Source organism: Meriones unguiculatus, chromosome 1 (assembly GCF_030254825.1).
Source record: "Meriones unguiculatus strain TT.TT164.6M chromosome 1, Bangor_MerUng_6.1, whole genome shotgun sequence".
Classification (NCBI taxonomy): Eukaryota; Metazoa; Chordata; class Mammalia; order Rodentia; family Muridae; genus Meriones; species Meriones unguiculatus.
Window position 1 is genome coordinate 51,881,503 of NC_083349.1, and position 22,035 is coordinate 51,903,537.

Consider the following 22,035-nt stretch of genomic DNA (forward strand, 5'->3'; position numbering starts at 1 on the left):
TTACTGCTGAATAAGCTCACCCTTTCTAGTTCTTTCTGAACTTCTTGCTGCCTGGTTCAACTCAGCTGTTCTGGCTCAAACTCCTCTCCTACCTGACTGATTCAAACTGTCTTCTCTCTTGGCCTCTCGAATTGCTCTGCTTGGCCTCAAATTAACTAGCAATCTAATCTAATCTTCTGGCTCCTTTTCTTTCTCTGGCTCATTCTGTCTTTACCTGTGTCTAGAGTGTTCTCTCTTCGTCCTGTCTGTGTGAAACTCTCCCATTAAAAACTTGAATTCCACAAACTGAACTACCACAAACTCAACTCCCCTGTGCTGCCTCTCAACCCATTCACATAACTGGCCTGCCTGAACAGCATGACTGGAACTCAGAGAGCTGTATGCTTCTGTCTCCCGAGTGCTGAGATTAAAGGTATGTGCCATAATGCCAGGACCTAATCTGTTCTTTACTGGAAATTTGCTCTACACCAGACTGACCTTGAATTCAGAGTCTGCTTGCCTCTGTCTCCTGGGATTAAAGGCATGTTTGTATTCCAGCTGGATCACACAGACCTAGAGGATCTTTGGATGTGATCCTTTACCAGAGCAGCCATGTTCTGAATTAGGATTCCTCTACATCATGATACTCAAAACAGTGTTCAACACACATTTGGGTTAGCACCCATACTCAAAACCAGAAAGGATGACAGCTGAGTGTTATTTTGACTTTCCGTCTCATGAGATTCTTCCAGTTGTAACTTTGATTCCAGCAGATTTAAACAGCTCCGTGCGTTCCAGTGTTGTCTGAGTACCGACCAGGTGTTAGTCCTCTCCTGACTGCACACAGTAGTGTACACCCTGACCACTGCTACGTCCAAATGCACAGATGTGTCCCTAGTACACACAGTTAGCTAGAGGACTGGTTGCTAGGTTGAAGGATACTCTAGAAAGTCAAGTGGTGCTTTCACTTTTACCAGAAGGAGCTTGAGAGTATTTCTTAGAGCGCTACTTTAGGACAGCGTGCTGCATTCATTTCACTTACCGTATTGCCATAGAAATTATTGTAAATTCAGCCAGCACTTATTGAATACATGCAAAATGCATGCACAGACATCTTCCTGACTTCAAGTTATTTACCGCCTTCCCTGATCCTAATGAAGAACAAGAACAGGGATACTGATTCAAAACTCCCATGGAGCACCTGGGTCTCAAGCAGTCCTCTACGGTGGACTCCTAAGAAGCAGAGAGGACAAAGGAGCAGAGAGGACAAAGCAGAGAGGACAAGGATTCTGGATGATTCAGAATTGCAGCTGAGCTAAACAGAATTGCAACTGGTGGGAAAAGAAGGAGGGAGGGTGGGATGCAGGGGGGTGGCACTAAGGTCTGAGCGCTCCACCACAGGGCAGGATGTGCTAGAACGGGGCCAAGAAGCACCAGGATGGCTCCAGAGCATCACCTGCAACCTTGCTGTCATGGAACATCTCAGTGTCGAGATATCCTCATTGACACTACGAACAAAGCGGCTGTGTTTTACCTTTACCTCGTGGCGTTGCATAAGTAATAAAAGAAATAACAGGTAGATGAAATGCTGGTCACATCACAGCTGGTGAGGAAGGAGGAGGAGTGGAAGCCATTGTGGGAAGTTGGCTTTGACCAGCATTGGTTGATGGAAGTTTTGTGGGGCTGCTGCTAACCTGTGTAGTATTAAAGATGGGGTTGGAGGCAGGCGAAGGGGTGCACGCCTGTAATCCCAGCATTCTGGGATGCACAGGCAGGCAGATCCAGACAGATGTCTGTGAGTTCAAGGCCAGCCTGGTCTACAGAGTGAGTCCAGGACAGCCAAGGCTACGCAGAGAAAACAAAACAAGGCAAAAATGGATTTGAGAGGTGTCAGCCTGATTCCCAGCTTCCGGGTGTAGGAAGGCACAGGGATGTAAATGAGTACTGTGTGAGCAAGACTGTCTGTCTCCACCTCACCCGTAGGTCACAGACTTGAACAACTGCAGATGTTGGGAGGCGTTTAGTAGCAACAGAAAACTCTACTTCTGGTCACCTGGAGGAAGTGAGTGGCGTGGCTAGCACTGCACATTTGTTCATTTATTTTTGGTAATGTCTATTATTTTATATTGTGTACCTGGAAGCTACTGCACTGACAGGGATGAAATAGAGAATTGATCTGAATAAATCTAAATAGAAAATAACTAGGAATATCCCCGGAAGAGTGGCAGAACCTCAGTTTAATGACTAATGCATGCTAATTCCCGTTGGGGAGTGAATAATAAAATGGAATATTACTCCCTCTATGAAAACAGCAATTCAATTTTTCTTGTTTTTTTTAAGTTAACTTATTTTAAAGTTAGCATGCAAAGTATTATGAGTTGTGCCATGGCATTTTCATCCATACACTTCATACCCTGTTCTAATCCATACTTCTTTCCCAGTGACCGTGGCTCCCTGTAGCTACCCTCTGCTCCTTGTGAGGATAGACTTCCCTGAGAAAGGCCAGGTCAGCTTTTGTCCAGGGATGAAAGCATGGCTATTTAGGAGGGAGTTTGGTTTTAACCTGGGTGAGTTATTCACCTAGACCATTGACTTCCCCAGGCCTGGGTTGTTAGCCCAGCTTATGGTACCTGGCATGTATTCTCCATCCTTGTGGAACAAGCCCCGAACCCCATCAGATGGTGGAGATGGTTATCCCCACAGCAGTCAGGATGCTAGCTGTTACACTAATGGGTAGCTCTAGCCTGGCAGTTGCCCTTCTGATGAAGAGTTCAAAGCATGGAAAGATGAATGATGCCTTTTCTTGTGCAGTAGCCCTCTCAGCCTGGTGGGTTTAATGCTAGCTGGCAGGGAGGACATTTGTAGCTCACTACCCTCCTGCTTTTCTCTGAGTATCCTCTCACGCTGGTGGAAAACTGTCTTAGTTTGCTTCCTATAGCTGTGATTAAGAACACCATAAGCAAAAGCAACTTTTGGAGGGAAGGGTTTATTTGGGTTACACATTCTGCTCACAGCCAGCTATTAATTCAGGACAGGAACTCAAGGCAGGAACCTCTATGCAGGAACGAAAGCAGAGGCCACAGGAGATCGCTTCTTACTCCTTTGTTTTCCTCCATGGCTTGCTCAGCTTGCTTTCTCGTACCCCCCAGGACCTCCTGCCCAAGGGTAGTACTCCCCAGTGAACTGGCCTCTTCCATGTCAATCATTAATCGAGAAAATTCGCCAAGACTGGACTACAGGCCAGTCTGATGAAGGCAACTCCTCTGCTAAGGTTTCCTCTTCTCAGGAAGTTCTAGGTGTCAGGTTCACAGAAACAGCAAACAGCACAGCAGTGAAGAGGGCTGACAAGAGACACTGATGTTTGGGGCCCAGGCTTCTCTCACCAGCTTCTCTGGCAATATCTCACGACTGGAACGATGTTCAGTAACTCAGCCCCTCTAGGAGCATCACTGTCCAGCCTTACCGGGTGACTGTCTCCAGTCCCTCCTTTGTAATTATCACTAAGACACCACACTTCCAATATGGCTTCTGTCTACTCCCTTTGTCCCAGTTATACACCCCACACCCTATTGTGAGTAAGGATTTTTTTCCATCCGATTTCTTTCTCATCAGATCCATTATTGGCATATGATAAAGCTACTGACTTTTTGCTTGTTGATTTTCTGTTCTACTAATACACTGAACACACTCAGCAGTTCTAAGAGCTTGCTGGTAGAGTCTTAAGGATAGGCTCATGTTGTCTGTCTTATTTTGAATGTTTTATTGTTCAGATACTGTTTAGCTAAGATTTCAAGCAATGTATTGGATAAGAGTGGGTAGAAGCTCTTGTCTTGTTCTAGAATTTAAAGGAAATGCTACCAGTTTATCCATTTAGAATATTGTTGGTTATAGGCATATCATATATGGTGTGGTGGATATTCTTGGCTTTTACCTTGACTATATCTGGAATTAATAAATCCAAAATTGGAAGGATACCTTGAGGGCTTTTTGCTTAATTTGAAGTGAGAAGATCCACTTTTTTTGAGGCAGGGTTTCTCTGTGTAATCTTGGCTGTCCTGGACTTGCTTTTGGGACAGGCTGGCCTCACACTCACAGAGATCCGCCTGCCTCTGTTTCCCTGAGTGCTGGGATCAAAGGCGTGCCCTGGCTAGGAAGATCCACTTCTAATCCAGATCTTTTGAGGTGGGAAGTCACACCTTTAATCTGGGCCACACCTTCTGCTGGAAGCCTATATAAAGCCATTTCTGAAAGGCGTTGGCATTGCTCTTTGCCTGCTTACTCTTGCCTCTCTAGCGAGTCTGTCCTTCACTGGCAGCAGAGTCCACTTCCTCAGAATTCCAGTGTATCCTGAAGACCAGCTGAGACATTCAGCCTTGTTCACTGAACTACTCCTGGGCTTGTGAACCTTCTGTTTATTGGCAGCCATTGGTAAGTTAGTCTAACACGTCATATATATATATATATATATATGTATATATGGTCTTTATTGTATGGGATATGTTCCTTCTAATCCTAGTTTTATTCAGGGCCTTTATTATGAAGTGATATTCAACTTTGACTGAGGCGCTTTTGCATCAATTGAAATGTTCGTATGATTTTTGTCCCTAAATCTACTTATATGCTGTGTTACATTTATTAATTTGCATCTATTGAACAGTCTTTCCATCCCTGAAATAAACCTGCCTTAATTATGATGTTTGATTTTCTTGAGTTTGGTTTGTGAGCATTGTATTGAGTTGGGTTTTTTGTTTGTTTTTTTTAATCAGTGTCCATCAGAAACAATGTCTATAGTTTTTGTCTTTGTCATTGTGTCCCTATTCAGTTTTGGAATCAGGGCAATGTTGGCTACATAGAAAGAACTTGATTAATATCATGTCTTTTTTTCTATTGTATATGACTGTGAGGGATATTTGGGCAAGGTTCTCAGTGGTTATACCTTCTTTATTTAATTTTGGTGATTCATATATAGCAAGCAATTTCTCTATCCTAGGAAATTTCTAAAATTTCCAGGGGTTTTGGAGTATAAATTGTCAAAATATTTCCTCAAGATTATCTGGGTTTTGTTGGAATGTGTTATAATGTCTTCTTTTTCATCTTTACTGTAATGAGTTTGGGTCCCTTTATTTTAGTTAGTTTACTTAAAAGTTTGTCATTCTTTCTAAAATTAATTAATTAATTACAGTTTATTTACTCTGTATCTCAGCTGTGGCCCCCTTTCTCATCCCCTCCCTACCCTACCCTTCCTCCCCCATCTCCTCCCCAAGTCCGATGATAGGGGAGGTCCTCCTCCCCTTCCCTCTGACCCTAGTCTATCAGTTCTCATCAGGACCAGCTGCATTGTCTTCCTCTGTGGCCTGGTAAGATTGCACCCCCCCCCCCAGGGGGAGGTGATCAAAGAGCCAGCCACTAAGTTCATGTCAGAGACAGCCCCTGTTCCCATTACTAGGGTACCCACTTGGAGACTGAGCTGCCATAGGCTACATCTATGCAGGGGTTCCAGGCTATCTCCATGCATGGTCCTTGGTTGGAGTATCAGTCTCAGAAAAGATCCCTGTTCCAGACTTTTTGGATCTGTTGCTCTCCTTGTGAAGCTCCTGTCCTCTCCAGGTTTTTCTGTCTTCCCCTTCTTTCATATGATTCCCTGCACTGTGCCCAAAGTTTGGCTATGAGTCTCAACATCTGCTTTGATACCCTGCTAGGTTTAAAAAAAGGAAAAAAAAAAAAAAAAAAAACGGTTTGTCATTCTCCACCATCCCCCCTCTCCCGCCCCGAAAAGAACTAATTCTTTGATTCTGAGTAGTATTCTCCGTTTCTACCCTAATGTGTATTATTTTATGCTTTCTGCAGCTTTGGGGGTTGTCTTGTTATTTTTCTACAACCTTGGACCATATCATTATAGTGTTTTCTTTGAGATCATTATTACTTTAATGAAATTCATAAATAATTTTAATATTTTTTGATTTGTGCTGAGAAGGAAGCATATTCTTTATTTGGTGAATAGAATAATATGTATATACCTAGTAAGTACATTTGATCAATGGCATAGTTTTACTGATGTTTCTTTGTTGATTTTTCTGTTTTGAGAACCTTTCTAAAGATTAGAGTAAGTTACTGAAAAATCACAAAAGAGTCTATTTCACCTTTTTGTATATTAATGTTTGTTTTATAAAATTGGGAGGGAGTTTCAAAGTTTGGTGCAAATAAAATTGTTATATCTCCTTGATCATTTTTCATTTATTGTTATATCTCCATGCATAGTAAACATACATATATCTATATGTCTTCTGCCTGATTTTTGTTTGAAGTCCGCTTTATCAGTGTTGGAATAGCCATGCCATCTTAGCTTTTGAGGGTGAGCGTTCTATTAGCCCGAGAGAATGGCTTCATCCTTAAACTCAGTCTGTGGATGTCTTCACTAGTTAGAGCTGTTTCTTAGAGACTGTAGAAAGTTGGATATAGTTTTGGTTTGTTTGGTTGATTGGTTTTGGTTTTGCAAGACAGGGTTTCTTTATGTAGTCCTGGCTACCCTAGAACTAGTCTGTAGACCAGGCTGGCCTCGATCTTATAGAGATCCGCCCTATCTCTGCCTAAAGGCATGCCCGACAACTGCCCCATGGATCTAGTTTTTTATTTTTTGTGTTTGTTTTTGTCTTTTTGAGACAGTCTTTCTGTTGTGCAGCTCTGGCTGTCCTGGAACTCATTATATAATCCAGGACTAGAACTCACAGAGACCTGACTGCCTCTACCTCCCCGGTGCTGGGATTAAAGGTGTGTACTACCACACTAGGCTATAGATTTTTAATCTAATCAGCCCATCTGCCCCACTTTATTGGTGATATGAGTGTATTATTGATTAAATTGTTATTGGAAGGTGTTTACTAATTCTGGTGACTTTATTGGGGTTTTTCTTGGTTGGTTATTATCACTTCCTTCTCCCATATTATTATCAGGGATTTTCTGCCTTCTGTATTGGACATGATAGATTTCTTGTAGGACTTTGTTCATCTCTTTCTGTTAGAAAAATTATTATTTTCTATGTTCTCTTCTTTGGTTATAGTATGTCTTTAAATATTTTCTTCAGTGATGGTTTGGTGATCATGCACTGCCTTTGTGCTATTCTTAGAATGTTACTATTTCTTCATCAATTGTAAAAAAAAAAAAAAAAAAAAACCTTTGCTGGATATAATAGAGTTGGTTGGCAGGTATTTATTTTCATAACTTGAAATATGTTGCTCCATTTGCTTCTGGGCTTTAGGGTTTCTGTTGTAAGGTGTGATGTTACTCCAATGTATTTGCATCTATAAATAAGTTGGTATTTTCTCTGGGGATGCAATCGTGCCAAGAAGCCACGGCTAGCCTGGAGCTCACTATTTGGCCAAGCTGACCTTGAACTCAAAGAGGTTAGCATGCCTTTGCCTTCCCTGGGTGATGGGATTAAAGGCATGTGCTGCCACATCTGACTGCTATGTAGTCATAGCATCTTGAATATAATGTGTCATGGCAAGGTTCTGTTTAGATCATGTCTGTTTGGGGTTCTAAATGCCTCTTGTGCCTGGACATCCATTTCTTTCTTTAGATTTTGGAGATTTTCCTGGTATAATTTTATCAGGTAGATTGTCTAAGTCTTTAGGGTTTATTGCAGTTCTGTGCTATACATTTTTAAGTCTGATCTTTTTTGATTATATTCCAGAGTTCTTATACAATATGGTCATAGTTATTTATTTTTGTCTTTATTAATACTTGAATGTAGTATATTCATCCCTCACATCCTCCCTTTGTTTGGTCCAGTTTATTGGTGATGTTTTCCACTGTTTTTTATTTGATTTATTGAGTTATTACTAACATTTCAAGTTTGTTTTAAAATCTCAATTTCCTTGATGCATTTGCCCTCCCTGTTTGTGACCTTTTCATATACTTTGCCACTTTTCTCATCATTTTTCTGACTCTTTTGTCTGTGTTGTTGCCTTCCCACCCCATGTCCCAGGCTGAATCCATCTATTTGTCTATGTCCTTTTCCACACCGCTGATCATTTTTGCAGTAAACTGAGAATTCTTTACCCAGGTTGGGTTTAGTAGTTGAGGAGTTTCGATCTTCTGGAGAAGTCACGTGGCCTTGCTTTCTATTTTTCTGTGTTGTGGTTTTGCATCTGTTGGTTTGGATCATTTTTTTCTGTTTTATTGGGAGGTCTTCTTGAGTAGACTACACTTGAAGGCTTTATCTCCCAACCCATTCAGGGGAAAGGAAACGAAGTCCTTTGGCAGCAATGAAGGGCTCAGTCAGTAAAGTGCCTGCTTCACGAGCGTGGGACCTTCGGGCAGAGCCCCAGCTCATGGGTCCCTGTAACCCTGGTGCTGTGGCAGATGGGGAGAAAGAAACAGGAAGGTGTCCCCAGTTCCTGAGGAGCCAGTCTAGTCAACAGATAAGCACCAGGCACTGTGCCTGAAGATAAGGCAGAGAGTGATCAAAGAAAATAATCAGTGTTGACCTCTGCCCTCCAAACACATGTGCACACAAGCACATACACACATAAGCACACATACGTGCACAAAGAAATACATATGGAATTCCTCACCAGTAACCATAAAAGCAGAAAGTGCTGAACTACTGATACCGGGAAGTTAAAATTTATTTTAAAAGGGGGGTGGAGAAATGGCTCAGGGGTTAAGAACACTGAGTGCTCTTCCAGAGGACCCAATTTTGATTCCTCACACACTCATGGTGGCTTACAACTATAAGCTGTTCCAGGGGATCTAATGCTCTCTTCTGGCCTCTATGGGCACCAGGCACACATATGGTATACAGACATACATGTAGGCAAAACACCCATACACACAATAAAAATTTTAGAACTTTAGAGCAAGCATGGAAATAGTAAATTATTCTTAATATCAGACTCCATATCTGGCATAAGGAGTTCCCTTATACATGACTTACGTGCTCTCAAGTATCAAGATTCACAGATTCTAGTAGCACCCGTTATAGCCTTCCAAATACACCACTGATTTTCTGGTATCAGTAAAGCTGTTCATCTTGATATTTTTGTACTATATGTTTGTGTAATGTAAAAATATGAGCCAATTAAAAATGTGATCATTGTTAGAGAGAGGGTCTCTAACATGGACTCAGTGGCTGGCTCTCTCTGATCACCTCCCCTGGGGTGGGGGGGAGCAGCCTTGTTGGGCCACAGAAGGAAGACAATGCAGCCAGCCCTGATGAGACCTGATAGGCTAAGATCAGATAGTACTAGAGGAGGACCTCCACTATCAGTGGACTAGGAGAGGGCCATAGGGGGAGAAGAGGGAGAGAGGGTGGGACTGGAGATGAGAGAGGGGGCTACAGCTGGGATATAAAGTGAATAAATTGTCATAATAAATAAATAAATGTGATCATTGATAGTAGGTAAGCTATAATATTGGCACTTGGTAGCCTAAGGCAGGAGGATTGCCAGTTTTAGGCCAGCCTACACTGTGTAATGAGCTTGCTCTCAGCTTAAGCAACATAGTAAAATCTTGTCTCAAATCCCAAGAATAGAAAAAAAAAAAAAGAATATCTCTGTAATGCTTAAAAATGTACATCTATTTTTAAGGTGTTGTCTTTAAACTATACTATATATGTATGAATAACTGTAAATGTATGTGAAGCAATTGCAGTAACTATTTTGCTATCTGTAGTGCAAATAAGTTCCATGTCAAATGGAAATATTAGCTTGATATGAACTAATCCAAAAGGATATCTGGAATTAACTACGTTATAACTTGACTTCACAGTAAACCATTTTGGTTTATAGTCACCAATACGAACAGCGACTCTCTATTACTTCATTTCTGCTTACTCCAGCTAGGCCCCTCTGGATCCATGTCCTCCTTTTCCTTCTTCAGATGCAGGCTACATGAATCTGCAGCCCTTTAGCCTTCTGGCCAGTCCTCTAGACTTCCTGCGGTTGTCTGTAAGTCACACCAGCAGCAGTAGTGCTGACCCATTCTGCAGGGTCCTTGGTGCTACCTTTTGTGTGTGGCTGAGCAAATCTCATACCCATGATTCTAAATTTAATCTGTTCTTAAGCGTTCTCTAACTCAAAGGTGATGGGGGTAGCCCCTTCTGTTAGTGGACATATCCCTGGGAGGGGTCACAATGCTACTGTGCTTTCACTTACTGTTCTCCTTTGTCTCCTTTCTTCTCAGAAGGTGCTGGTCTTGTGTAAGAGGCTGACTGCCGAGCTCATATCCTAACTTGGTTATACCTTTAAAGAACTTATTTCTAAAGAAAGTTAAGTTCATCAGACACAAAGGTTTTGAAATTTCTCTTGGAAGAGCACACAGTTCCTCACAGCTGGCATTTGGAATAAATGTGTGTAATACTTAACATATAATATTTAACACTTAATGTGCCATATTAAAGTTATGAGACTTATGAAGTTATATAAATTTATATAATTTAAAGGCATATGAAGTTAATAAACCAAGAAGAAAAACATGAAATGTTTATATAAATGTCAAGTATGTATATTACAAGTTCTATTTACTTGGCTTGTTAATGACCAGTTGGTTGTTGGATGCTTCTGATGTGAACTGTCTTAATTGACATAAAGGCTTCATGTCTGTAAATGTCAGTATTTACAGACCTCATGTCAATGCTTCTAAATTCCATTTCTAATTGTAGAAAGTTTTCCCTTCTAGTAGTAGAAATGAATGCTTCACTTAAAACTTTAGACTTTCTCTGTAAAAAGGATCAAAAAATTAAGGAGACACTAAGGAAAATGATGCTCTAACAACTTACAGCTACCAAGTCCCAGTGAACTTCCCTGGCAGCTTGTGATAGCCAACATCTGTTCAGCATTTGAGGAAGTAACAGGTCATTGTAAATGCAAATCAGGATCAATAGCTCTTAAGAACACTTGCTTTCCAAAGATAAGTGGGTAGAGTTTGTGGATTTATCTCTCTTTGAATTGGGGAGCATCTTTCTTAATTTAGTAAATTAAAATGGCAGCATTCAAATGATTTGATATCAAAGCCTCTTATAACTCACCAATAATATAGGTAACCAATGGACCTTCGTCTTGGTGATTCTGTGCAAAGTTCCTTGCAATTGCATATTATAGTCATCCTGAAAAGCTAAACTCAGGGGAGTGTTGTATCTCTGTACAGCTGAAGTCTCCTTGTTGAGAATCATAGAAATGAGAGCAGGCCTCCTTCCCTCCAGCTAGTTGAGGCAGATCTGGTTCCACAACCGCAGTGTCCTTATTTGCAGATGTGCCCTGCCTGGTTGCAGCTGCTGTTTTTCAAAGATGAAGAGATGGTAGGCTCTCCGCACCTTGCCTCCAGGGTCCCTTCTCAGGCAAGGTCTGGCTGCTGGTGCTGTGAGGCTGCTGCTACCATAAAAGGCATGCCCACAGGCCTGAGGAGATAGCTTACTGCTCCCTTTAGGGTCAGCACCCAAGAATCCCAGACAAAATGGGAGAATGCATCTTTTAGACATCACTAGCGTTTCTGAGTATTTTGAAATGAGAGGTCAAGATCCTTGACAAATAGGAGAGAATGTTTTCAACATTTGTTGTCATTTTCTTGAAAGGCTTCCGTCATTATTTTACAGGAGAAAGTCCAAATTATTGAAATCGGTATCAGAGCAGAATAAAACTGGGCTGTTTAATGGTGAAGATGATGATGAGATAATTTGAGAAACACTGTACTTGATCTACTGCCTGGAAATAATAAATTGTACAGTGATAGGCATTGTACCACAATGTTCTAAACTGAAATTGTTGTGAATAATTTTTCAGAAGTGTTAGAAACTTCAGCTGCCAACCAGGATGTATGCTCACAGAAAATGTTCTTCAGATCAGGCATTAGCAAGCTGCTGTCCAAGGGTTGCATCTGGCTCACTGCCGTTTTCTTTACATAAAGTTTTATTTAAACACATCTACATTGTCTCAATATTGATTTGGCAGCCTTACCCCTACGGACTAGGCCATGTTGAGGAGTTGTTTGAGAAACTACTGTGGTCCTCAAAACCTAAAATGTGCACCATGGGGGCTAGGGGCTCATTCAGTAAAGTTCTTGTCATGCAAGCGTGAGGACTGAAGCTTGGGTCCCCAGCACCCACAAAAAGAGCTGGACTCTAATGTGTACCTGTGAGCCCAGCCCTGTGGACACAGAGAAAGGTGAGTCCACAGAGCTCACTATCCAGCTCGCTGGAGGTTTGCTTTGTTGACATGATAGAGTCATCTGAGAAGAGTGAAGCCTCAGTTGAGAAAATGCCCCCATTGATTGGCCCGTAGCTAAGCCTGTGAGGTAGGAAACTAATCAGTCATTGATTAATGACCGATGTGGACGCATCCTCCCCACTGTGGGCGGTACCATCCGTGGGCAGGTGGTGCCGGGCTGTATAAACAATCAAATCAAACAAGCCAGGAGAGGCAAGCGGGTAAGCGATGTGCCTTCATGGCCTCTGCTTCAGTCTCTGCCCCCATCTCCTCCTAGTGGTGGACTGTGACATGGAAAGGTTAGCCTGATAAAGTCTTTCCTCCCCACATCGTTTTTGGTCAGAGTGTCATCTCAGCATTCAAAAGTAAAGTAGAGCACTGGACAGATGGATGAGCCCCAGGTTCAGTGAGAGGCCTTGTGTCAAGAATAAGGTAGAATAAGGCAGTGGAGGGGGAACCCTGATCTCTAGCCTCCACATACACACCTGCCTGCACATGTGAACCTGTGAGCACAGATACAACACTATTTCCCATGTCCCTTTCTGTGCAAAAGTTGCAGTCCCTCAATGTAAACTTTTCAAGTTGCCGAGGCATGGGATTCAAGACCTGCTTGGGACCTTACAAGCAGCTGATAATTTACTACAGTTTCCCCTCCCTCTACTCCCAGTTCCTCCCCACCTTCCTTCCCATCCAGATCCATTCCCTTTTTGTCTCATTAGAAAACAAATAGGTTTGTAAGGGATAATAATAAAATAGAATAAAACAAAACAAAAATTAACACATCAGAATTGGACAAGACAAACAGAAGGAAAAAAGTCCATGAGATGGCATGAGAATCAGAGACTCACTAGAAGCACACCTGGGGAATCCCATAAAAACACTGAACTGGAAGCCATAAAATATAAGCTGAGGACCTGATACAGATTTGAGTGTAGCAGAATGTCATTAGGAGTGATTTTATTGCTGTGGTATTTGCTGTTGTGTAGACCAGTAATATTTGGTTTTAGCCTAGTAGCTTAGGTGCCTGGACTGACTAATCCCTGGTTCCTGGTCATACTTGTAAGTTGTGGGTTCTGTTTCATGGAATGAGCGTTAGGTCAAATCATATACTCGCCCCCACAAGCTTTGTGCCACCATTGCACTAGCACATCTTACAGGCAGGACACCATTGTGGAGATCGAAGTGTTTGTGGCTGGCTTGGATTTGACATTTCTCTTTGGGCAGCATACAGAGTACCTTCCTGTAGTAAAGACACTGGCGTGAAGGGGTGAAGGCCTTATGTATGCACCAGATTGACCTCTCTGTGGTCAGTGAGTTGTGTAGGAATTGTCCTCTCGATGAGACCTTGCCATCACTTTGTGGAGAACAGCCTAGAGTCTTGGCAACAGCCTGGGTTGCTTGAAGATCCCCACGGGACCCGTTGGCCAACAGTTCAACTAGATATAAACCAATCCTGACACTGGAAGCTTCATTTGGAGACCAGAGATGTTCAGTTTGGGCTCCATCTCCCCATTATTTGGTGATTCCATTTTGATTACATAGGTATCTAGGAAGCTTCTACTATATTAGGCTTCTCTGCTACCCCTTCATTTTAGCTGTCTCTCCACTTATTCCCCTCTACCCTCCCCCTCCCCACCTTAGCCTCATTGTAACCCTCCCATCCATCAATAACTATTTTCCTTTCCTGATGATTTCTGTCTGTAACCCCTATCTCATCCCTTACTGTCTTTGCAAGCTCTGCGGCTCTATGGATAGTCGCTTGGTTATCATTGCTTTAACAGCCAGTATCCACGCGTAAGTGAACACATACCATATTTGTCTGGATTCATCTCCTCTCACTCTGGATGACTCTTTTTTCCTAGTTCCATTCGTTTACGTGCAAAATTCATGATGTCATTTTCTAACAAGTGAGAAGTACTCCATTGTATAAATGTGCCACATTTTTATGATTTACTCTTTTATTGAGAGACATATGGAATTGTTTCCAATTTCTGGAAATTATGAATAAGTCAGTACTGGACATGATTGAGCAAATGTTCTTGTAGTGGATGAAGTGTCTTTTGGGTATATGTCCAAGAGTGGTGCAGCTGGATCTTGAGGAAGATAGACTCTCATCTTTCTGAGGGACCACCATACTGATTTCCATAGTGGCTGTACAAGTTGGTACTCCCACTAGCAATGGAGGAGTGTTCCCCTTGTTCCATGTCCTTGCCAGTAAGAGCTGTCATTTCTTTTATTGATCTTAGCCATTCTAACAGGTATGAGAGGAACATGATTTTCATTTCCTTGGTAGCTAAGGATATTGAATATTCTTTTAACTGTTTTCCAGCCATTTGAGTTTCTTCTATGTGGGTTTCCTCTAATTTTAAATTTTCAGGCAGACATAACATCAAATTAAGGAAGAAGTTTGCTTAATATCTGTAGAAAGGAAGATGACCAAGTGCTTGGTGCGTCTCTGTGAGCGCTGGAATCAGAGCTGGGGATGAAGGCTAACAGCTTTGATGTGATGGACTGCTCCCGAGAAGCATTAAAACACACTGCATTAGAGCCAGCGCCATGCTTGCCAAGCCCAGTATCTCCTAGCCCTAGGCAGTGCCAACGGCAAGGCCAAGATCTCACCCTTCGTGTCTCTCCTTTTCTGTGCTCCTTGCTGACCATTCTCATTTCTGTTTGCATAAACATTTTCCAGAGAAGGATATAATTGTTACAGTTAGGTTTTCTAATATGTTATTCTTCAGCCAACTCTTCCTCCCTGAGACATTACCCAGTCAGGGAAAAAAAGTTTTGAATATGTGTGAAACTAGACATATATATGGTATACATCCATTTCTTAATTTCACCTAGTGATAACCAATTTCAGCCACGGCTTACTTTATTCAGTTGCCTTATGAAAAGTGACCTTGGCTTTAAATTCCTAGATAGTGAAAAGCAGACATATTGAAGATGAGTTGGTCCGCTAGCTTTTCCTCTTAGTATGTACTAAAAGTAAGAAAAGTATAAAGAAATTTATTCTACATATTTGTACAAGGGACTTTAATTAAATAAATGTTCCATTATTATTTATCTCCATAGCAGGGAACAGTGCAGATGTGAGACGTTTAGGCTACTTTAGAACATGCTTGTCTGTTGAATATGTAGTCAGTGCAGCTGTGGGACTGTTCCACATAATTCATGTAACTTTTGTGTGATCTGTACTTGTGTTAGGACCATTTAGGTGATGAGAAAACTGAGGCATGGGTAGATATTTAGTCTGGAATATAAACCCAGGATCAACTGTATCATGATTTAAACATAAGCCTGCAAAAGGCAGATGGCATTTCTTTCCTTATTTGTTTGCTCATGAATGTATCCATCCAGCAAACATTTAGTAAGGATCTGTTGTTTTTTTAGGCTCCAACGTAAGGATCGGCAGTGATGGCAAAAGCCCTGCCCATGTAGGGTTTCTGCTCTGTTCACCATATGTCCCGGTGTCCAGCTTATATTTCCGTATGTTCCTTACTTAAGATGCGTTGATGCTGGTGACTTTATTCTAGCTTTTGGTTAAGAAGTTATTACAAATTCTGTATCCGGAGAGACTTTGTCTAGTTTGCTAAGGTAATTCAACCCAAACAGGTAACTATTCAAGACAGATGCTCTTTATTATTTCTTCTTGAACTCTGAGGGGGAAGTTACCATGGCTCCCAGGGTTCATGACTGAAATCCAGCAGTTACTGGTTTCCATCCAGCATTTTAGCTCATGTCTCCTCGCTTTAAATTTGACCCCACCTCTGGCTTTCTATAAACCTAAACAGGGGAAAAAAAAATGTGTATCCTAGTCAATCATTAAGTACTTGAATACCTGAAAACAACAGATAAACTAATTTTACCTCTTGTTTTGTAAGAGTGATTTCTTTTTCCTCCCTTCTGTCTGAGCTCCAAGGTCCAAGGTGGAATTGTGGGCAGAGGGAGAAGAGCTTTCCCTTCTTGGGGCTTTGCCTCCTCCTCCTTCTGCTGTACACCAATCCCTCCTGCCCATCAACACCTCATTACCTGACAGTCCACTGCTGACTCTGGACTCCTCTCTGAGGCCTTGTCTCCTCCCTTGGCCTTTCTTCCTTTGGACTTAGGAGTTTGCTAATCCTGGCAGATGTAGGAAAAGATAGCTCACACAGCTCGTTATCTGACCCTTATGTGGAGAATCTGTGTCTTACTAGGTAATAAAACAAAACAAAACAAAAAAACAAACAAACCCCTTCTGTTACTTCCTTGGTAGAGGGAAGTAAATAAATTTTTCATGTTGACCTAGTTGTTAAAAGTTTTATAGACACTAGTTTCCTAGTGAAATATTTAAGATTCCCCATCTTAGTTTTAAAACTTGAGTGTACTGCAGAGACTGAGGAAGCAGAACCTTCGGACCAATGGCTTCTTCCACGTATCATCTCAATCATATTCATTATAATAAAATATACCCAGAAAAATCTTCCCTGTACACCATGGCTAAGATAATGTTGGCCCCAGAGTTTAGTTGACGGTGCATGTAGCTCCGAGGCAGTCAACTTGCCTAGCATAGTCCACTCCTGGGTTTGATTCCAAATGCTCTCCCCTCCACCAAAGGAAGAAATAGTCTTCATTCCCACCTTGGAGGTCACTTTCTGTAGAGGTGAATGAAGACTCACAGCACAGGCGCTCATACAGGACAGCGTATGTGCTAAACACACATAAACTTTTAAAATAAAGAATAAATGAAAATAAAACTCATCTTTTGGCACTAGATCTGCACCTTTTTTTCACTCTAATCCTCAGCTATCGATAAAAATCAAGACTTTTGCTGGAATTTATCTTTATGGCATTTGGTTGCCTCCTCACTTTGAATAAAGACTCCACCTGGAGATTTGTAGGATTATTCTTCATTTCTACCTTAAATCCTCTGGCCACTTATTACCCTAGGACTTTAATCTAACCTCCCGCAGTTTCATAAAGATGATTCGAAATGTCACAGTCCTTATGATTGGAGAAATTTGGTTTTTCATATAGTTTGAAATTATTTCAATTCTATTCTTTGTGTGTGTGTGTGTGTGTGTGTGTGTGTGTGTATTTTGCCTACATACATAGCTGTGCACCACATGTGTGCAGTGCTGGTGGAGGCTAGAAGAGGGTACAGAATCCCCTAAGACTAAAGTTACAGACAGTTGTGAGCCACTAGTCAGGAATTCACACTGGGAGTGGAACAAAGGTCCTCTGGAAGAGCTCTTAATCTCTGAGCTATTTCTCCAGTCTCTCGGTTTTACTCTTTAGTCTTCCAGAATTACTGGAACTTTCTCCATGCAGTTATTAACACCTAGTTAAAAAAAAAAATAGGTTTGTGGTCCACTCCCCACCCCTACTTCCCAAAGAAGGATAAAGTGTTGACTTTTCAACTTAGCATAATACACTTAAAGTCCTCATGAGGACCTGAGTTGGGTCACCAGCACCCATGTAAAAGCTGACAACAGAGCCAGGTGGAGCCCCAGAGTTCACTGGCTAGCTAGAGAGGCTACTGGTTCAGCGAAAGTCTCAAAAGGTGAGGTGAGGAGGGACTGAGACCAAAGCTTGTAAGCAGACTCACACACATACACCCACAAACAGAACAACAAAAAAAGAAAATATGTTTACTATTTCAGAGTCTCAGTCTTGTTCCTGTCTCTAGCATTTCCCTGCTTATTTCTAGCGTATTAGTTTCTCCTCCTTTCTGTGTTTTCCGTTAGTTTCTCAGTTCCGTAGCCTTGGGATCGTGCCCTGTTGGTTTTCCAGCTGACCCTTGCGTGGTAATTTCACCTGAAGTTCCTGCCATTTGGTCATGCTCTGCTTCACACTGTTAACAAATTTGTTACATTTCTATATAACTCTTTCTTGTGGCTAAGTCTCCACTCCCTGGTGTGATTTTAATGAACAGTCCTAGAAGGCAAGGATTACACCTTTATCATACTCTGAAGATTCACATTAGAAAAAAAAAACAATGAAAAAACAAAATAGAGGCTCTACCTGAAAATGTTAACTATTTGGATTTGTTTGTTTGTTTGTTTCTAATAAGCATCTCTTTGAGCGTTTGCTGCACTGGAGATGCCGTTGGTCAAGGCCAAATACGCTGGACTCACATTCTCATTCAGACTACTGGATAAATTGGACAATCCAAGTCAGGGGTGGGTGGCTTGAGTAATAATGTGGTGCTTGGGGCTGTAATGTGAGGATCAGAGTTCGGGTCCTGCATCCACATAAATTCTGGGTAGTTGTATCTGTCAGCCCACCTGTAATTCCAGTACTCAGAAGATAAAGACCCTGGAGCTAGCTGTATCAGCAGGCTCTACATAGCCACAGCGGGTATGCCACGTTGGGTATGGTGGACAGTGATCGAGGAACACATGCAAAAAATATGTGGTCTGTGTCTGTAGAGAAGGCTGCTTGGAGCTTTGAGGTGTCTAGGAGATGTCTTTTGAAATCAGTAGGTACCTGGAAAATACCTAAGAATTGTTCAGACTTAACAGGGACAGGAAAGAGTGAGGGGATTAGAGTACGGTGCCAAATTGTAAGAGTTAGCCGGAAGTCAAAGAGGTCCACGAAGGCTTGGCTCATGGAAGTCAGGAGGAGCTGTGACAGGGATGGGGGTGGCCTCATCAAGTGTCTTATAATAGGACTTCTTTAAACAAGGGGGTCGGATGTGGCACAGTGTAGTTAGGAGTGCTGCGGCTCTGCTGAGGAGGACGGGGTGGCGGGCTCCCTGAGGAGACTGATGCATAGTCTGGCGGATATGAAGGGAAGAGATGGCAGTGACCTGAGAGCAAGCAGGGGTAGGGATTCGAGAGACCGGTTGCAGAGTTTTGACAGTTACTGGCTTGTGGAAAAGCGAGAAAAGGAGACACTGTCAAGGATAACTGACTGTGCCTTTATTCAGTTCTGTGGCCCTCCCGCACTCCATCACCAGTTTTAGGCAGTCATTGACTTTGAGCTGTAATATTTATGGTCATAACATAGAGGCACTTGGGCCCAATAGAATACTTACATTAAATTTTAATATTTCCCACAGTCTCTATAGAAAGACATTTAGATTGCAGAAGCAATTCATATGTTAAAGATACTCTATTAAGAGCCTCTATTGAGGTACATAAAATAACTTACAGTAATGAAAAGGCCACCATTTAATTCTCAGGGGACTGTATCACCCTGTTTTCCAAATAAGTTATAGCATTGAAATCTCTCTTGGCCTAATGGGGATCAGGATGTAGCTCTCAGCTACTTCTCCAGCACCCCACCTGCCTGCCTCCTTGCTCCCTCCTGTGATGATAATGAACTAGTCTCTGAGGCTGGAAGCAAGCCCCTGTTAAGAGTTTGTTTGTTTTTTTCTTTGTAAGCATCTCCTTGGTTGTGGTTTCACTTCGCAGCAATAGGAAGATGACACTTTGACTACAAATGTGTGTAAGGACTGGAAACACTGGTTTGCTCGCAAAGGCTGGGACCCCATCCCATTTCTCGGCCCCACCATCACAGCCCAGCTCCCCCATCACTGTGTCCGCCTTCAGGGACTGCCTGCCACCTAAGCATGGACAGCCCTGTCCCGCCTTTGCCAGTGTTTGTTCTCCTGGAATCCATGAGCCGAGATCATTTCTGAAAACACCAGGTAGCTCATCTATTGCATTCCCCTTGGAGTTCATGAACTGTTTTGTTACTCCTGAAAAATATGTTTAAAATACCTTCAGGCGCGCCCAGAACAATATTAGGTGGTTTTGTATGTGCCACAGTGTATACAGTAGGATCTTCTGTTTCAAATTTTAGTGAAATCCTCCATTGCACGTTTTAAATACACCAGAAATCGGCTGGCTTTTCATATTTGGATCTGTTCAGGATGAAAGACACGAAGCCTATAGTCACTTGACCTGACTTGTCTTCTGCTTACTGTAATTGCTGTGTCTTGTAGAAGGCAATCTCCTCCTGGAATCATAGTTCTGCAAAGGGCTCCTTCAGAAGACTGTAATCACTTAAAGCTCTATCAGAAAATGTATTCTTCCTGTGGCAATGTTCAAATGAGTTTGTTTTACTTGCCTTTAATTTACCTGATTAGTTATAAAAATGAGTAGTTTTTAAAGCTCTCTGTATCTCTGGATACCTGTGTGCCTGGATTGTTGCCTTGCTCCTCCAGCCACCTCTGTCGCTAGCCAGAGGTGCTGCCTGTCTGCTGGAGATAACGCAAATGCTCAGCATTCTCTGTGAATTCTTTAGCCACCTTTGCTCTGGCTTTTACAAAAGAGATGATGGAATTGCAACCTTTTTTTTTTTTCTGGTGTGAGAGATTAAAGGTTGCTTTGCAGATTGCCCTTTGGAGAATGCTCCTTTTATATTTGGTCAGTAAGTGAAGGCTACCTTGATTTGCCCAGGATCCTAGGAGTCACGGATTACAGTCTTCTAAAAAGTTTAGGACCAGGTCTAATTTAGGCTTAGCACGGTTAGTAGGAGTTTGAGTTTGGGGAAAGCAGTAGGAAAGGATCAAATGAAGAGTACAGGACACCTTTCAAGGAATCTTCCTTTTCCGTCAATGAATGGGGCGTCTTGGAAATCTCAAAGTCCACTAGAAAGAGCACCGGGGTTTTTGTTTGATTTGAACCTTGCAAACAGTAATACATGGTCCTCGCTTCCTACTTAAATTTCCAGTTTACCTGTATTTGTTAGTAATCTTGATTGCTGGACCCACTTTATTGCAGCAAGTTCAGTAGTGATCTCATAGCAAGAGATGTCTTCATCTCCACTACAACGCCCATGGGTCCTGTATGGGGAACATGCCTCCTAGGAGACAATTCTTTGGTATTTTGAATTACATTTATTGTGTGGATGTTTGTGCGTGCGCTTGTGCCACCTTGCCCTTTCAGAGGTCAGAGGACAACTTGTAGGAGTCGTTCTGTCCGCTCTCTCCTTCCACTGAGTGCTGGGGATCGATCAGGTCCTCAGGCGTGGCGGCGGCGAATGCCTTTACCGGCTGAGCCATCCCGCTGCCCCTAAGGAGAAAATTTAGTGGGGTGACTCAGTCGCAACGCAGACCATTGCTTTTGGAGCCGCCAGGAAAAACATACTGGTCATCGTTAAAATGAAAACAACCGGGAGATGGGTGGCGAGGATAAGAGCAGAGATAAAATTTGGTCTCAGCTACGTGTCACACAGGAGCGACAGGGGTGGGGGCAGGGCGCGAAGGGTGTCTGTCCCAGGCGCCTAGGAGGAGCACCGGCCCGGCGGGCGTGGGCTGAGGGCGTGGTCGGCGCGGAGGGGCGGGGCCCGCCAGGACGGGCGTGGGGAGGGGGCGTGGCCGGTGGGCGGGGCGGGGCCGGCGGGCGGGCGGCTCTGGCGGTTGGAGGTGGGTGGAGCCGCCCTTGGAGGCGGCACCGGCCTGGCCCGGAGGCCCGCCGCGCCCTATCGCGCCAGAGCCCAGTGGCCCCGCGGAGCCCGCGCGCTCCCGCCTGCTGGGGGAGGGCGGGCAGGGCGCGCGGGGGGCGGGGGGGACCAGACAGGCCGCGGCGGGAGCTGTTTCTCTTTCGCTTTCCCGGGCTCGGAGGCGGGCGCGCCGGCGGGCCGAGGAGCGGCGGCGGCCGCCGGGTAGGTACCGCGCGGGGGCGGCCCGGCCGCGCGCCAAGTTTGCGCCGGCAGCCGCGGCGCCTCAGACACCTGCCGCGCCGGGCGCTGGAGCCGGAGCCGCTCGGGGGGCGGGGCGGGCGCGCGGGGCTTCGGGGTCCGCGCTCCGGGGCGGCCCGGCCGGCCCGCGGGGGCTCGTCCTGCGTCCCGCCGTCCCCCCGCGCCGGGGGCCCCGGCTCCCGGGCCGAGCACCTGCCGGGCGGCGGGGGGCTCGAACCTCCGGGATCCG

At 43.5% G+C, this 22,035-nt stretch overlaps 1 protein-coding gene across 7 annotated transcripts in view; it reads left to right on the plus strand.

Moving 5' to 3' along the window:
* Pcgf5 (polycomb group ring finger 5) overlaps positions 1–22,035 on the plus strand; it is a 110,477-nt gene that overhangs the window by 42,834 nt on the left and 45,608 nt on the right. For 3 of the 7 annotated variants that reach the window (XM_021631267.2, XM_021631270.2, XM_021631269.2), the window contains exon 1: positions 21,613–21,770. The exons of 3 other annotated variants lie outside the window; for them this stretch is intronic. The gene's annotated coding sequence lies outside the window, so the exon portion shown is untranslated. Of the gene's footprint in view, positions 1–4,267; positions 4,408–21,612; positions 21,771–22,035 lie in introns of those variants that run through there. One more of the 7 variants, XM_060388607.1, reaches the window with a different exon arrangement.